The 19,094-nt window shown below is 42.6% G+C and overlaps 1 long non-coding RNA gene across 1 annotated transcript in view; it reads right to left on the bottom strand.

The window, feature by feature from the left end:
• The window catches only part of LOC138818283 (uncharacterized), a 75,329-nt gene extending 61,253 nt beyond the window's left edge, over nt 1-14,076 (bottom strand). The window contains exon 1 of the long non-coding RNA XR_011369038.1: nt 13,902-14,076. This is a non-coding gene — a long non-coding RNA (uncharacterized lncRNA). The remainder of the gene's footprint in view (nt 1-13,901) is intronic.
• Nucleotides 14,077-19,094: the final 5,018 nt, after the last annotated feature.

The raw sequence follows: 19,094 nt of genomic DNA, 5'->3' as shown, positions 1-19,094 counted from the left end.
AGTTCAGGCCCCACGACTGGACCCAAAAAAAATTAAAAAAAAAAAAGATAGATGAATGTACACATTATATATCCTGAGTGTACACTGTTAGAAATGTGATCACAAGCTGATTGATAATAAGATCTGAGGATTGGGGATTAAAGCCAACCTGGGTAGGAAAGTCCTGGAAACTCTTTTCTCAAATAACTACTAGAAAACTGGAAGTGCCACTGTAGCTCAAGTGGTAGAGCATTAGCCTTGAACTGAGTATCAGAGGGACAGCGCCCAGTCCCAGAGTTCAAGCACCACGAAAAACAACACAAAAAAAGAATATAAGAAAAGGAAAGAAAAGAAATGTGATCTTAGGTTCATTGCTAGTATTATCCCTGTTCTCTCAAGATGGACTCTTTTTCCAGTTAAGTCCATACTCTTATATCTGACTTACATTGGCAACAGAATCATTCTTCCATTCTACTTTTTTACCAATTTACGTGATTAGCAAGCATGATTTAGAAAGGGAGTGGCCTCATGCTTCATATTCCACTTAGGAGTAATGCTTTCTCTATATCACTCCCATAAATCTACATACTGTACGTGGCTTTATTGTTTCAATGTTGCCTTATTTGTAGAGTCTTCTATATTGTATTGAACGCTTATACTTAAACACAGAATTTCTCTATTATTGCTATTGTTTCTTACTGTTAAATCATATGTTAAATCATACTGTTAAATCATAAATTAATGCACAGCACATACATTCAGAAAAAATGATCTGAGAACCCCCTTCCCATTTAAAATTCACCTTAATTTACAGAAGACTAAAGAAGTTTGAACTCAATGTACTCATGGATAATGTATTCATAAGCAACATAAATTTAATATTTTCTCTTTATTAAGTTGTCTCTGAAACACGTGTTACCTCATGTTCAAAGGTGTCCTTGTGCTATTTCAATGAAGCCATAGAGCAGCACCATAGATTGTTACTGGAAGTAAGTGGAAGTTACTGATACTGGATGTGGAAACTGATCCCAGGAGAGGAATTGAACATTAAGGAATGACAAAGTTCAAGTTAACTTGTGCTTTCCTTTATACTGTACAAGAAAAGAATACAAGGCTTGAAGGAAACTCTGTCCCTGACTTTTTTGAGTGTTCTTTACTCATATAAAACTTGTCTGTAAACTTATAGTTGAGAGTATTTAAAAAGGAAACAATGTGTCATTTGAAGGCCAGCATAGAACTAAAGGAAATAACTTTGTTTTAAAAGTGTTCTACTGCAAAGAAACTAAGATATGGAGGTCTTAAAGCGTCTTATGCATGTTTCACTCCTGAAATGATTCTCTTGTTGCAGGAGTCAGTTATCAATTCCTTTAGTCTGGTCCTGAGTTTTCCATAGCAATAAGGATTCCAAAACAGGAGGATCCATTGAGTATGATCAGCAAAAGCAGCCTCTTCTCAGACCAGTATTCCTGTAAGGAGGGTCCCAAAGAAATACTTGGATTTTATTTTGTTTACTTGTTTGTTTAGTTGGTGCTGGTTCTGGGGCTTGAACTCAGGAGCTGGACCCTGCCCCTGTATAATTGTCTTTCCTGCCACCTGCCCACAAAGCTAGTACTCTACTGCTTTAGCGAAAACTCCACTTATTTGGTGTTTAATTACAGATAAAAGTTTGAAAGAGTCTCCTTCTTCCTGGGTTGGCTTCGAACTAAGACAGTAAGAAAGTCAAGTGACATCTAATCTATGGACTTCTCTTTTGAACCAAGAAATATTAGATGAAGTTTATTATAAAGATAATATTTGACAATTTTAAAAGAAGAGATTATGTCCAGCAAGTAAGCCATAACTTAAATAACTCAGCAAAAGTAGGTGCACTGAATCATTTTGTAATACTTTTCTCTATTTGGAGGATTACTATTGACTTCATCAATACTTTGGGGGAAAGTTAAAGTCATATTTGCACTTTTTTGTTGGTTGTGGGACTTGAACTTGGATCCTGGACGCTGTCCTTCAGCTCTTCAGCTCAAGTTGAGCACTCTGCCACTTTAGCTACAGCACCACTTCTGGGTTTCTGGTGGTTAATTGAATATAAGGGTCTCATGTACTTTCCTTAACAGGTTGGCTTGAACCACAATCTTCTGGTCTCAACCTCCTAAGTAGCAAGCATGAGCCACCAGCACCCGGCTCATATTTGCATTTAGTGCAGTAAATGACACTAAGTAGACAAACAATGGAAATCTGAATCAAATGATGTGACATTGCAGCTTTTCAGAATAATTGAGGGAGCAATAAATATGTCCTCCAGAGTTCCGGGAAGATGGCGGAGGAGAAGCTGTAATCTGAACAAGCTCTCGCATAGAAAGCAGTTTTAGAGTTCCAGTGAACAGTCCTAAGCCAGAGAATCACACCAAGTGTGCCATCACAGGACAGAGACTTAGACAAGAGAGGGAAGACAAGGCAAAAAGAAACACCTGAGTGCTCGCCAGCAGCCGCGGCGGCGGCGGCGGCAGGGTCGAAAGCGCGGAGACCCCAGCCGGGGGCCATACCTGAGCGCTCACACAGAGAGTCCGGGACGAAGGAGCCAGACGCAGCAGGTGAGCGGATTCTACTCAACACCAGCAAGAACCAACAAAGAGCGGACATCTTCATCCTGCAGCTTGCAGACCAGAGACGACCCAGGATCCAAGACTCGGTGTGAGTAGAAGCCCGACGTCCTCACTCCTTCTCAGGGAGCAGAGGAGGGAAGGCCACCCCTCCCCCCCCAGCACCGGTGATCTCCATCTTGGATACCAACAAAGCTCGGAGGAGCTGCCAGCTCCAACCCAGGCCTTGGAACAAAACGAGTCATTTAGCAGGTCACAAGAACTTAACGGCAAAGTGACCTGCCAGACTCGGCTCCATCCAGGGAAAAGTCACCTAGCTCAGGCGCCAGACATTGGAGTGGCTTCCCTCACTGGGTAACCAGAGCCAGAGGCTGCCCCTCCCTCTAGCAGCCACCACAATCAATTGAAAAACAGAAACCCTGAGAATGGCTCCAGGCTGGGCTCTGGGAGATTTTTTTTTTGCACAAAACAGCCCCAGGAAAAAGCTACTGATTGTTGAAAGGCCTCAACACTACCCAGAACCTAGCCTCATCACTGCATCCCCCTCTTTTGTGATTCTCAAAGCAGATCACCCTCCTAGAAAACTAACCTGGGAGGGGGATCTCAAAATCTTGGGTAAAGCAGAGCATTTTTCTGCCTCTTCCAACAAACCGACTTAAGAAACCAATCAAGCCACAGGACATCAAGCTGACCAGAGACTCCAACAAAAGGCTGGTTACAGACAAAAGGGAGATACAGGATTCTTCCCACCCCTCCCCCCCAAAAAAAAATCAAAGGACTTTTTTTTTCTTTTTTTTTCCTTTTTTTTCTTTTTTTGTTTGTTTTTTGTTTTTTGTTACCTGATATATATATATATACAAATTTTTTTCTCTTTTAAAACTTTTATTAATCTTTAATTTTTGCCTCTTCTGAAAAAATAATTGATTTCCAGTAACTTTTTTTTCTCCTCTTATAATTTTTATTTTAGGAATATGTAAATGAGCGTTTTCCTTTCTTTTCTTATCTTCTTTCTCTTTTTCTTTCTTTCATAATTACCTTTTTGTTTTTTGTCTAGCTCTACTGAACTTCTGATATTTTCTTCTCCCTTTCCCATCCTTAAAGTTTTTCACATCTCCTCTATGTCCCTCCCTTTCTCTAAACATATTCACATTCCTCTATAAATAGATGGTCTTTTAATCTCTACAATAACATTAATTTTTACGTTTCTATTTTTTTTCTGGTCTCTTTTCATTCCCCTATCCCTCTCTTCTTTTTCTCTCTCTCTCTACTTGCATCCTACCCAACCCATTTCCTGCATTGTGATTAGGACATAGTTAACTCTCCCTGTGCCTCCCCACACCAATCTATTCCTATTTTTCACCCACATCTCTCCCTAATCCTAATAATTTCTGGTTTTCCAAATTCTTTTCTGCGGTTCGAAGTCCTTCAAAATATAGTTGTTTGATGTTGAATAGATGTATCTGTTGAACTAGATTGTATCTGTAGATTATTGACTGTACAAATGCAAACTTTGGTTGATGGTTGCCTTAAGATAGTGTTGTAGCAAAAAACTGGTGCTATCTTCATCTCAAATGGGCAGAGTAAGCCGGAAAAACAAAAGAAAAATGGCAAATTCGGGTATCTCAATTTCCAATCTTGATAATCAGGGGTCAGATCAGATAATGAACAATCCAGAAGAGAGTTGCCAAATAGCTCTACAAACACTGGTGGCAAACATGATAAATGAGAAGTTTGACAACTTACAAAGGACTCTGTATGAGCGTGATAGGGAGAGAGAGGAGGCATCCCAGAAGTTTATACAGGAATATCATAAGCGTGAGGAAGCTACTCAAAAACTGATACAGGATTTGCGTGAACAACTTGAGAATACGCAAATAGAAAGGGAGGGATGGCGTGAGCAGGCTGAGAACACTCAAAGAGAACTGCAGGAATCCCACAAACGAGAGGAAGCTAAACAAAGAGTAATACAGGAATTGAGAGACCAGGTAGAGAACACACAAAGATCACTAAAGGCATCCATAGAATCCATTAACAAAGAGCTGAAGGAAGTCAGGGAGACCACAAAGGGAATGCTGAATGGAACCCAACAGAAGGAATGGGAGTCCAAAGAAACCATATCCAATCAACTAAGTGATTTGAGGACAAACACTGAACACCAAATTAAGGAAGTAAAAAGATTCATACAAGACCTAAAACAGAGCTTCAACAAAGAACTTGAAGCCATCAAAGCTGAACAATTAGAAGGAAAAGAGATTAAAAACAAAGTAAAGAGTCTTGACAGCAGGTTAGACCATGCAGAAGATCGAATCTCAGGGATTGAAGACAGCCTAGATATTATAGAGAAAGAACATACAACCATCCAAGACAAGTCCAAGAAATATGATAGATCTATCCAACACCTGGAAGACACCATCAGAAGGCCTAATCTAAGGATAATGGGTGTAGAGGAGCACCTAGAAACAGAAGTTAATGGTCTAGGAAATTTGTTTAACAGGATCCTAGCAGAGAACTTCCCAAACATGCAAAAATATAGGCCTATTCAGATACAAGAAGCCTTTAGAACCCCAAATAGACCAGACCAGAATAGGACATCCCACCGTCACATTATAATCCACACAGGATCAACTCAGAACAAGGAAAAGATCTTTAAAGCTGTCAGGGAGAAAAGGGTAATCACCTATAAAGGGAAACCAATTAGAATCACCTCAGATTTCTCAGCAGAGACAATCAAATCAAGAAGAGCCTGGAATGACGTATGCCATGCCTAAAAAAAAAAAACTATCAACCAAGAATACTGTACCCAGCTAAACTCTCCTTCATAACTGAAGGAAATTGAAACAATACATCTCCACCAAACCAGCCCTACAAAAGATTCTTAAAGATGTCCTACACATAGAAAACCAACAAGACCACAATAAAAGCCAACAAAATGCACCCAAACTGAGAATCCAAGAACCATAGGAAGAACCCAGTTTTTGCAGCCCCCAAGAAGGTAGATAACATGGCAGGAACTCCCAAATACCTCTCAGTCCTATCTCTTAACGTTAACGGACTGAACTCTCCAATTAAACGACATAGACTGTCTAGTTGGATTAAAAAACAAGACCCTTCTATCTGCTGCCTGCAGGAGTCACATCTTGCCCGTAAAAACAAACATATTTTCAATGTTAAAGGCTGGAACAAAACCTACCAAGCAAACGGCCCTCATAAACAGGCGGGAGTTGCAATCCTAATATCAGATAAAATAGGCTTCAAATTAAAAATCGTGAGAAGAGATAAAGAAGGTCGCTACATACTAATTAAAGGATCTCTCCTTCAGGAGGATATTACAATTCTAAATATCTATTCGCCAAACAATGGAGCACCCAAATTTATCAAAGAAACACTACTTTCCCTCAAATCCCATATAGATCCAAAGACATTAATTGTTGGGGATTTTAACACACCACTCTCCCCACTAGACAGATCAACTGGGCAAAAACTCAACAGAGAAACCGCAGATCTAAACAGCTGCATAGATTAACTAGACTTAACAGACATTTACCGAACATTTCACCCAGCAGCATCAGAATACACGTTCTTCTCAGCAGCACATGGAACATTTTCTAAAATAGACCACATTCTAGGCCACAAAGCAAACTTGTCTAAATTCAGAAACCTTGAAGTTATACCCTGCATTCTCTCTGACCACAAGGGAATAAAATTAGAACTCAACACCAAAAACCACCAAAGAAAGTCCGGTATCACATGGAGGCTGAACAACACACTGCTGAATCATGAGTGGGTCATGGAAGAGATTAGAAAGGAAATTCAAATGTTCATGCTATTCAACAAAAATGAACACACAAATTACCATATCCTCTGGGACACAGCAAAGGCAGTACTCAGAGGCAAGTTTATAGCTCTGAGCTCCTACATCAACAAATTGGAGAGATCTGAAACTAGCAATTTAATGACAAATCTAAACCTCCTTGAAAAAGAGCAGCAAGATAAACCCCAATCCAGTAGAGGGAAAGAAATAATCAAAATTAAATCAGAATTAAATGAACTAGAATTTAAAAAAAACTATAGAAAGAATCAACAAAACAAAGAGTTGGTTCTTTGAAAAACTTAACAAAATTGACAGACCCTTAGCAAATCTTATCAGAAAAAGAAGAGAACACACCCAAATTAATAAACTCAGAGATGAGAATGGAAACATCACCACGGAAACAATCAAGATTCAGAACATTATAAGGGAATACTTCTCAAAACTTTATGCTAATAAGTTCGACAACTTGACAGAAATGGACCTTTTCCTAGCAAATATTGACATGCCAAAACTAAACCAAGATGAGTTAAACTATCTTACCAGGCCCATATCAAGCATTGAAATAGAAACAGCAATAAGAGACCTCCCAGCTAAGAAAAGTCCAGGACCAGATGGTTTTACAGTGGAATTTTACAAGGCCTTCAAAGCAGAGCTCACACCAATACTCCTCCAACTCTTCAATGAAATTGAAAGAGAAAGCTCACTACCGAATACATTCTATGAAGCCATCATAACCCTCATCCCAAAACCAGGCAGGGACTCATCAAAGAAAGAGAACTATAGACCCATTTCTTTGATGAACATTGATGCAAAACTTCTCAACAAAATTTTGGCCAATCGACTTCAACAATTCATCCAAAAAATCATACACCACGATCAAACAGGATTCATTTCAGGGATGCAAAGCTGGTTCAATATACGCAAATCAATTAATATTATTCATCACATCAACAGGAGCAAGAACAAGAACCACATGGTTATCTCAATAGACGCAGAAAAAGCATTCGACAATATCCGACACCCCTTTATGATGAAGGTTCTGGAAAAATTAGGAATCCATGGAACATTCCTCAATACAATAAAGGCTGTATATGACAAACCTACAGCCAGCATTATACTCAATGGTGAAAAACTAAAGCCATTTCCTCTTAACTCAGGAACAAGACAAGGATGCCCACTCTCTCCACTTCTCTTCAATCTAGTATTAGAACGCCTGGCTACAGCAATAAGACAAGATGCAGACATAAAGGGGATCCAAATAGGGAAAGAAGAAATAAAACTCTCCCTCTTTGCAGATGACATGATCTTGTATTTAAAGAATCCCATAGACTCCACTCCCAAATTACTCAAGCTGATTCAAAACTTTGGCAAAGTAGCAGGTTATAAAATTAACCCCAAAAATCAATGGCTTTTCTGTATGCCAACAATGAGAAAAGTGTGGCTGAAATTAGGAAAGCAACTCCATTTGTAATAGCCCCACAAAAAATAAAATACCTAGGAATTAACTTAACTAAAGTAGTGAAGGACCTCTACGATGAAAACTTTAAAATCTTGAAAAAGGAAATCAACACAGAACTTAAAAAATGGCAAAACCTCCCATGCTCCTGGATTGGCAAGATTAACATCGTGAAAATGGCAATACTTCCCAAGGCTATCTACAAATTCAACGCGATACCTATCAAAATTCCACCCTCATTCTTCAAGGAAATAGAAGAGGCAATCCAAAAATTCATATGGAACAAAAAAAGACCCCGAATAGCAAAAACACTTCTCAACGGAAAGAACACTGCTGGAGGAATATCAATACCAAATTTCAAACTCTACTATAAAGCCATAGTAATCAAAACAGCTTGGTATTGGCATAAGAACAGACCTCAGGACCAATGGAATAGAATTGAAAACCCAGAAATGAACCTACAGACCTATAGCCACCTAATCTTCGATAAGGGAGCTAAAACCATAGAATGGAAGAAAGACAGACTCTTCAGTAAATGGTGCTGGCAAAATTGGTTAACTACATGTAGAAAACTAAAGCTAGATCCTTATATATCACCCTGCACCAGAATCAACTCCAAATGGATCAAAGACCTTGAACTCAAAGCAGACACTCTGAAAACATTACAGGATGGAATAGGAGAAACCCTAGGTCTCCTTGGCTCAGCCCGAAATTTTCTGAATAGAGACCCGGAAACACAACAAATCAAAGAAAGGTTGAACAAATGGGATTGCATAAGGTTGCAGAGCTTCTGCAGGGCAAATGACATAGCTAGCAAGATCAATAGAAAGCCCACCGATTGGGAGAAGATCTTTACTAGCCATACAACGGACAAGGGTCTCATATCTAAAATATACTTGGAACTCAAAAAATTAAACCCCCCAACAACAAATCCTCAAAGAATCAACTGCCCAATAAATAAGTGGGCGAAAGACTTAAAGAGAAGCTTCTCTGAAGAAGAAAGAAGGATGGCCAATAGACACATGAAGAAATGTTCAACATCCCTAGCCATAAAAGAAATGCAAATCAAAACAACATTGAGATATCACCTCACTCCAGTTAGAACGGCAAAAATCAAGAACTCTAACAACAACAGATGCTGGAGGGGCTGTGGACAGAAAGGAACCTTACTTCATTGTTGGTGGGAATGTAAACTTTTTCAACCACTTTGGAAAGCAGTATGGAGGTTCCTCAAAAGACTTCACATAGATCTCCCCTATGATCCAACAATCGTACTTTTGGGCATTTACCCAAATGTATACAAACAAGACCACACTAAAGCTACCAGCACAACTATGTTTATTGCAGCATTATTTACCATAGCTAAGATATGGAACCAACCCAGAAGCCCCTCAGTAGATGAATGGATCAAGAAAATGTGGTATATATACACAATGGAATTCTATGCCTCCATCAGAAAGAATGGCATTTCCCCATTTGTTAGGAAATGGAAAGGCTTGGAAAAAATTATATTAAGTGAAGTAAGCCAGGCCCGAAGAAACATAGGTCCCATTGTTTCCCTTATTTGCAATATCTAGTATAGGTATGAGTCAAGCGGAAAAGGTTAGATAATGTGATGTTAGGAAAACGAACCCTTAAATATGTATTTTAATGTTTCCGTTTCTTTCATGCATGTGTTTCTATCGCATTTATAAGATTATTTCTTTGTTGCTTTGTATGTCCCTCCCCCACAGTGTAACCCCCGCTTTCACTTTATTTGATGTCAGTATAACATGTGGAGGAGATGGGGACAAACAAGTCGTTTAAGGATTCAGGTGGACCTGTTGCAACAAGGAGAATTACAAAATGTCATGTCAAAGCAAGCTTTACAATGTCGGTGTTGGGGGGGAGGGTTGTATGATTGGGTGGGGGGGAGGGGGGAGGCTGAGAAGGGAGGTGAAGGGTAAACAAAGGAGGAGGCTGCAATGCTTGGTAAGAAATGTATGCATTATCCTGCCAATGTAATTGTAACCCCTCTGTACAGTATGTTCTCAAATAAAATAAAATAAAATTAAAAAAAATAAATATGTCCTCATTTTCCATTTTGTTACATTAATGACTCATGAGCTATGGGATCCTTACATTAGCATCCTCTTCCATCTGTGTAGGTGTATTTAGTATCAGGAAGTGTTCATAGGGAAATAGAGAAAGACAGATTTTTAGAGAGCAAGGGAAATCAGGTATGAAAGAACAGCATAGAAGGAGATACATTTATCACACAGAGATTAAGAACTAGCCTAAGAGATTGAGATTGCTAAAGACAATGAAGAATAAGCCTAGTTGATAACTAGTTCTTCAATAACCAAAAATGGTTTCCTGGAATGGTTTCTGCTATACCTTAGTTACTATCATTTATTCCTTCCATCTGGAGTTCCTCTTTCTCTTCTGTCACAACTCTTAATTAGCCTTTGCTTTTTGGTGCCATGACCGGCCAAAAAGTTTTCCAAATCTCACTTAGACTACCCTTCTCATTGTGATTAGCAGTGACCACTCAAAAGTCTGGAATCCTTGAATTTCCAGAATTAATCTTCACCTGACATCTAAGCACATTCCTGGTATTAATTTCCATTACCTAATGAACAAAACTTCTTTTTTTATAACACAGTATCCTAATATAGGTAAAATACATGAATTAGGGACTATTGTCAGGAATCAGTATGGAAAGAGCAATTATATATTCCAAGTATGGGCTCTTTATTTTGCATTTATTAACTAAATGTTGTTGTTGTTGTTATTGTTGTTTTGCTAGGACTGGGGCTTAAACTCAGGGATAGGGAATTATTCCTCAGGTTTTTTTTCTCTCAAGGCTAACACTGTACCACTTGAGGCACGGCATCACTTACAGTGTTTCTTTTTCTGTTTATGTGGTACTGAGGAATTGAACCCAGGGTTTCATGCATGCTAGGCAATCAGTGTACCATGAAGCCACATTCCCAGAGCCCTAAATTACTTTCTTAAGATGGTATTACATTTTCATTCCATAAATTTGTATCATAATTTTGGCCAGAAATTTTTGCCAGAAAAGGACGTAGAACACAATACTAATTCCAATAAGGCTAGATGGAAAATAAATAACCTTATGGTCTAGCCAGTGCACAGAGGGGCTTACCTCATGAAGCTGATATAACAGACTGAGCGAGAGAGCTCCTAACCCACAGCCCACCTCCAGAATGAGAAGGCCACCTTGGTTCCAGCAACATGGGGACGCTGGACCACCTCCTCCAGCACCCATTCAATAAGTTCCTCTGTGTGTGTGTGTGTGTGTGTGTGTGTGTGTGTGTGAGAGAGAGAGAGAGAGAGAGAGAGAGAGAGAGACAGAGACAGAGACAGAGAGAGAGACAGAGAGAGAGACAGAGAGAGAGACAGAGAAATACAGAAACAAAGACACACAGAGAGAGAAAGAGAGAGAGAGAGAGAGAGAGAGAGAGAGAGAGAGAGAGAGAGAGAGAGAGAGAGAGAGAGAGAGGGTCAGAATTACACTTAAGCCAGGTGCCGATGGCTCAGGACTATAACCCTAACTACACAGGAGGCTGAGATATGAGGATCATGGTTCATAGCCAGCCCGGACAGGAACATCTGTGAAACTCTTATCTCCAAAGAACCACCAGAAAACCAAAAGTGGTGTTGTGACTCAAGTGGTAGAATGCTAGCCTTGAGCTGAGGAGCTCTGGGACAGCGCCCAGGCCCAGAGTTCAAGCCCCACGACTGACAAGAAGTGGACTTCGCACCACAAGACGTGGACTGAATAGCACCCACTGTCCTAGGGAGCATGGCAGAGAAGTTAGGCTGAGCTTCCTGTTAGCAGGATGTCATGAGTAGGTCACCCGTATTCTCCATGCCTCGTTTTCCCCAGGGGCAAAATTGAATACAGTAAAGGATCCCCTTCCTCAGGTGGGTAGGGTAATGAAGAAAGACAGCCATGTTTTGTTTCATAATCCCACACCTGTTGCACGATAAATAACAGACCCCATCATAGCCCTTTCCAGGTAACTTTCTGTCATATGCTCACAGAATTCCTGAGAACCGTATCTGACAGCAGCTCCCTCTGTGCCTGGCCCTGCTCCAGAGAGCCCTCTGTATTAATCCCTTGTTTCCTGACAACTGTCCCATGAGGAGATTGAGGGCCTATGTTCGAGGCCCAACCCAGAGCTTCACCTGTGGTCATGAATTGGCTGCCATGGACTGAGTTAGGGACAATCCATATAAACCAATGACTGAGCATGGCTCCACATGTCTACCATCCCAACTACAGGGGACCAGGCCTGGTGGCGCATGCCTGCCACAGATAGGAGGACCTCCATCCAGCCCAGCCTGAGCACATATTAAGTCTCCATCTCGGAAATGCCCAAGACAGAAAAGCTTGGCTCTCATGGTAGAAGACATGACTGGCAAGCCTAAGGCCTTGAGGTCAAACTCTAATATACCAGAAAGAACCAGAGGCCCAGTGCCAGAGCTCATGCCTATAATCCTACTAATCAGGAGGCTTAGATCTGAAGATCACAGCTGAAGACTTAAAATAGGGTTGGCCTCTCCCATCAGACATCCTGATGAGAAGACCTAGAGTCTGACCTACTCTGTTGCTCTACATACTAGCAGGGCTCATATCCTTACTAAGTACTGGCCATGATCTTTGTCCCCCTGGCAAGCCACCAACCAGGCCCAAGGGAGTACACAGCTCCAGGCCACAGAGATCCCTTGTTCTTGTAATTAAACAGTGCTGAGTCCCCTTCAAGCGTCTCACCCTTCCAGGCACCCAGAACTCACCTGCAAAGCCCATGCACTCCCCAAAAATAGCAGGTAGAAGTTAACAAAGCATCCAGCCTCCTTGTTACACCCCACTTCTACACACATACACACACACACACACACACACACACACACACACACACACACACACACACACACACATCCATCCAGACCGATGACAGAAGACTCGTCCATGCAGCACCTGCAATTTACCAACTGATCACTCACCTGAGCACAGTCAGTCTATACAAGGAGAAAGATGATCTCTCTCTGTCTTTCTCTGTGTCTTTCTCTCTGTGTCTCTGTGTCTCTCTGTCTCTCCTTCTCTCTCTGTCTCTGTCTCTGTGTCTCTGTTTTTTCTTTCTTTCTGTCACACACACACAAACACACACACACACACACACACACACACACACACACACACACACACACACACACACACACACACAGACTCAGAGCAGTGCCTCTCCTGAGTTTGTTGGAGACCAGATGGACCAGGAGTACCAGCAGAAGATGGCAGAGCTGGGAAATGTGATCACTCCATAAGAACTGTTGCCAGCTGGAGGAGGGGAAGACAGGCTGGGTGTATGTGTGGGGGGAGGGTACTGCTCCCAGATATTCACCTTTTGCTATGACCCCCCAGCAACCTCACCTCCCTACCGGGCTTTTCTGAGACCCTCTTCAGGTGAAAGGGTGACTGAGCACAGAAGACAAGGGCTCACACAGCAAGCGGGGCCTATCTTCTGCATTCAACACCCCCAACCCCAGAAAATAGGAAAAGACTCCAGAAGGCAGGTGTGGACATGCTTCTCCCCAACTCAGACTAAAGCCACCAGGTTCCCACCGGGGAGAGAAAGGGTGCAGATGTGCTGCTGTGTGGCTCCCACAGCTCCAGGCCAGGAGCTCTGTAGTGCCCACTCCTCATTCAACCCTGTATCTCCCTGTTTCCTGGGACACTGGCCACTAGCGATGGGGGTGGGATCGTCGGGCCAACACACACCTTCACCCCTGGGGTGCATTTGTGGCAGAGTCCTGGCTGGACTGTTGGACATGGGGGAGGCGCAGGTATAGGTCTGTGGGGGGGGAATGGGGTCGCAGGGTGAGGTCCTGTGAGGCAGCCACTCACATGTGCTGCTAGGAGAAGCTGTTGGTGGCTGCCCCAGGTGGGGCGAGCAATGATGGCAGAGCCTTGGTGGACACTCAGGCCTGGAGCAGAGAAGAGGGGGGTCAGGACCAGGTCAGGGCTGCAAACCGGGTGGTGATGCACCATTACCTGAGGACTCCAAGAGGCACCTCATGTCCGAGCCAGCAGCACCAGGTTTGAAACGCTGCTCCAGAGGGAAAGAGGGGAGGGGGCTGGGGCCCGGCCAAGCATGTGGTGGGGCTGAGCAAGGCCTCTCCTCCTAGGCCTCGAGTCTCTTGATCACCACTCAGCCACCTCTACCTTCTTCAACTGTTGCTAGTGGTGTCAACCAGCAGAGAGTATCCAGGTGCTACCAGGCAACATGGAATGTGGGCGTGCCCACCATTCTTGTATCCCGTTGGTCAAAAAGAACCATTCCGGAATAGGGGTGTGGCCGGAATCCTGTGATGCAGGCAAATGGATGGAGTCAAGATAACAGCAGCTCCTTTCCCAGGAAACTCTGTCCAATCCAGTTGGGGAAAAGAGGATGATCTGCTTTAGCCAGATGGCTGCACAGATTGTTGTGTATGTCTGTATGTTGCCAGTCCCGGTCCTTGAACTCAGGATCTGGACACAGTCCATGAGCTGCTTTTGCTCAAGGCTAGCCCTCTACCACTGGAGCCATACGGCTCTACTTCTGGCTTTGTTGGCACTTGTAATTGGACAGGGGTCTCAACGACTTTCCTGCCTAGGATGACTTTGACCATGATCCTCCTATCACAGCCTTGTAAGTATCAAGGAGGACTGCTGAGAGCCACTGGAGCCTGACTAATCATTGGTCTTTCTGATGTTCTTGGACAGACCGTTGAGTTCCCTACCGTCGGGTTGAAGAGGTGGGAGCTGTAGCCCACAGTTTGAATCCAACTTCCAAATGGCAGGAGATCCTAAGAAACTCATTCCTATTCATATGATTACCAATGGAATGTGATGTATGTCATGATTAAATGGGCAGTTCTTGAATGATTCTAGGGTAAAATTACACACAATTATATTATAGAACACTGATCAATTTTAATTAATACTTTATGATGCATTTAAACTATTACATTCATTAAATGGAGGCATAATGGAATACCTAAGAACTGGGCGTCACATAGCATAAAGGTGCCATTTTTTCTGCCAGGCCTGGGATTTGAACTCATGGTCTGGGTAACACTGTTGCACAGTGTGGAAAGGGGAAACTTGCCTCCTTGAAGTCAAGAAATTCAAGTCTGTTCCTTAGGCCTGAAATTTGTGTATATGTTAAATATATGATTTATCTTTATATACATATGTTGACTACATATTGCGTTCAGTGTAGTTATTCACCTTACTTTTTGTTTTATTCATGTCTTGACTGTTTATTTTATTGCCTATTATGAGACATAGAAGAGTGATTACATTGATTACATAGGATATAGGTCTGCATATGTTTTTCACTTCATACCTGACATCCAGGACTTTCACAGAAAAGGAAAACCTGTGTCACCATCAGCTTCTTACTCCACAATTCATTTTTGGGAGTGCTGGCATCTGAATTCACAGCCTGCAAGGCCAAGTTCAGGGATGGGTGAGTGTCTGCATGCCATTCTGGGGCAAAATGAGCTGACACACAGTTCCCAGCACCTGAGATCGAGCCCCAGGTGTTGACAAAACAAGAACAGATTGACACGCAGATGGTAGTATGCTAATAAATATATATCTTTATAGAGTGCTAGAGATGTCTATCTATTATACTGTTATATAGACTACATTCCTACCAATTCTTAGGTATTTATTATGCCTCCATGTAATTAATGTGATTGTTTTCATCCTTAACAAACTAATAAGTAAATCAATCAGTGTCCTGAAATTATCGCATTCCTGTAAGTAATACTATTCTTTTAAGGCTTCATAAATACTAAATAAAATCAGTCTCCTGAAATCATGCTCAGTCTCCTGCGCATCATTCACGATCAACTCATTCAACGGTGACATTGATAGCATTCCATTGTTATTCCTATGGATGGGAACGAGTCTCAGTATCTCCTGCCACTGGTTGGTTTCAGGACGGGGTTTCGAAATCAGGGCCTACATTGCTGCGTGGGCCTATGGCTTCCCCAATAGTCCACCAATCTTCAGCAATGCAAGGTGAAGTACCCTTTGCAGCAGTGTCATTCAGACCCAGGAGGGTCACCGTGCAAAGGAAGAAAATGTAAAAAGACCATCTTGCCGCATTTTTTCTGTGAATTTTTTTTTCACACAAGGCCTGGGGGTCTAGGATCCCAGGATCAACTGTGGGTCCAGTGGCTACACTCCAGCATAGGATGATCAAAGCTGAGGCAGAGTTGTCACAACCTGAGTTCAAGCCCCCTGCAGAGCAAATTCACCTCATTTATTCGGTCAGGCTTTGGATTTGAACTCAGGTTCTGGGTAAATTTACAGCATTGTGGAAGAAGGGGAAGCTCCCAGTACTTGAAGATAAGAAAGTCAGGCCTGAACTCTAGACTTGAATTCAAGCCCCAGCCCTGGAAAACATACTATTTATATACATTGTAAAGACTGTATTTGTACTTACCTATGGATGTTCAGTCCATACACGTTTGGTGTGGTTGTTCCTTGTATTTGTTTTATTCATTTATTTACCATTGATTTTTACTATTATGACACCCATTCCATTTATTACATTGATGACATCTTATCACATGGCATCTAGATTTGTAGACATGTTCTCTGTCATGCCTGACACCCAGGACTCCCAGAGAAAAGGGAACAAAGTTTCACATTCGGCTTCTTACTGCATGATCCAATTGTTGGTAGTGCTGGGATCTGAACTCAGGGCATAGCAGGAGCAATTGGCAAACAGTTCAAGGTGAACACACCAGCCTGTGAGCAACTAAGCAGTTAGGCCATTCCCAGGATCTGACATTGGTCCCCAGGGTGGGCCATGATAGTCATAAATTCATTATTTAAATATAGGATTTATATTTACACACATGTGTGCACAGCATCTTGCATTCGGTGCACTTCTCCTTATTTTGTGTTTAATTCATGGAGGTATTTTGTGTTTTACAGAGTATGGTGACAGGTACAACTGCTGACATGGATGAAAATCTGTTCCCATGGTTATAGGGTTGCCTATGCATTCTCCATCCTAGTTGAGACCCGGGACCTTCACAGGACAGGAAAACATGTGCAACGACTGGCTTCTGACAACAGAATGAAACTTTTGTCAGTGCTGGGATTTGAACTGAGGTCTGGGTAGCTCTGTTGTACTGTGAGGGAAGAGGAAGCTCACCATCTTTGAAGACTACAATGTCAGGCCTGGTCCAGGGCCTAATTTGAATCCTTAGCACTGGACAAAATAACAAGCCCACCTTTTTTAAACATAGGATCGCTCTTTACCTACAGATATGGTATGCATCTTGCATTCAGTGTAGTTATTCTTTTTATTTGGTGTCTTATTCATGGATATATTGTGTATTTTATTGAGCATGGTGACCAATATAACTGTACTGGCATGAATGACAACCTATTTTCATGGCTATAGAGTTGCCTATATAGCATTCTCCATCTTTGCTGAGACCAGGACTTTCACAGGACAGTAAAACAGGTGGGTCGATTGGCTTCTCACATCAAGGTGATTCTTTTGGCAGTGCTGGGATTTGAACTCAAGGCCTAGCAGGCCCAATTGTTGAATGGGTCATGGTGAACGCACCAGCCTGTGAGCCACTAAGGAGCTAGGCTGTTCCCAGGACCTGAGATCAAGCCCTGGTGGCGGCCAATATAGTCATAAATTCAAATTTTAAACAGAGGATCTATATTTCCATATATGGGTGGGCAGCAACTTGAGTAAAGTATAGTCATTCTCTTTATTTTGTGTCTTATTCATTAATGTATTGTGTATTTTGTTGAGTATAGGATGACAGATATAACTGTGGTGACCTAGATGATAGCCTATTCCCCTGAGTTTAGAGTTGCCTATGCATTCGTCATCCTAGCTGAGACCTAGGCTTGCACAGCACAGTAAAACAGGTGCAACTACTGGCTTCTCACATCAGGGTGAATTGTTGGCAGTGCTGGAATAAGAACTCAGGACTTAGGAGCCCCAACTGCCCAATGGGTCCACGTGAGTACATCAGCCTGTGAGCCACTAAGGAGCTGGGCCATTCCGAGGAACAGAGATTGATCCCCAGGGTGGCCACAATAGTCCTCAATGCATCATTGAAACATGGGATGCCTTTTCACATCCGTGTGTGGACTGCATTGTAGAGAGCTGCTAGAGGCCGCACCTGGAAGATGGCGCCAGCTTCCGCCCTCCGCCTTCCCGATGGCGAGTGCTCTCTTGGTAAACAACTCCTTATATGGCTAAGGCAAAGAATCTGGCTTGCTTCCGCGCACCTGAACCTATTGGTGGTTCCCACGTGGCGTATCAGGGTTGGCTACCCAGCGGGTACTTAAGGCTGTGGGGAATTCTCCCAGGGGTTGGGGTCAGAAGATTACTCAAAGGTTCTGAATAAACTGCAGAGAGAAGAGTCCGGTGTCGCGTCTTCCTTGCTGGTCGAGGCGGTAGCGACACGTGGTGGCCCGTACAGGGACTCAGCCATAACCCCAACGAGGACTCAGAACTCTCTGCCGTCAGGGTGGTGCACTGGTAAGTTCCCAGGTAAAAGGGGAATCCGCGACAGGAGCGGGGGGGGATTTTTGCTCTTCTCTGTAAGATAGGGAAAGAGCGAGAACCCGGGGCTAGTCAATAGAGTAGCCAAAAGTGAAAGTAAAAGTTTGTTTACCAGCTTTAAATGTTTAAAACATGGGCGCTTCATCTTCGCACCCAATTCTTTTGGCTCTCAATGAGCTACTGCACTCAAAAAAGTTAAAAATAAAAAAGAATACTTTAGAGAGATTTTTGAATGAATGTGACATCGTTGCCCCGTGGTTCGCTGTCTCCGGAAGCCTCACGGTGGCCTCTTGGGAGAAACTAGGGAGGGACCTAGATTTTGCCTCTGAAGAAGGAATGCTTAAGAGCGGAGTGAGACCAATATGGAAACTGATAAGAGGCTGTCTCGAGGACTAGCGTTGCAGTGAGGCGGTAGAGAATGGTCAGGCCGCCCTAGAAATGCTGCAGGAAGAAAGATCGGAAAGGGCAGACAGCGAAAAGGAGGAGATGGGGGGGTTATACCCCGATTTTGCCGAACTAGAGACCTCTGAGTCTACAGACTCAGAGGAACTACAATCACTCATAGAACAAATAGAAAAAACAAAGATAAGAAAGAGGAGGAAAGGGAAGGAGAGAGAGGACCCAGATAAAGACGAATGCACGCCCTC

This window comes from Dipodomys merriami, unplaced genomic scaffold (assembly GCF_024711535.1).
Source record: "Dipodomys merriami isolate MVZ:Mamm:240054 unplaced genomic scaffold, mDipMer1.0.p SCAF_73, whole genome shotgun sequence".
NCBI lineage: Eukaryota > Metazoa > Chordata > Mammalia > Rodentia > Heteromyidae > Dipodomys > Dipodomys merriami.
The sequence above is the reverse complement of the archived record's forward strand: the minus strand, read 5'-3'. Positions and strand labels throughout refer to the sequence as shown.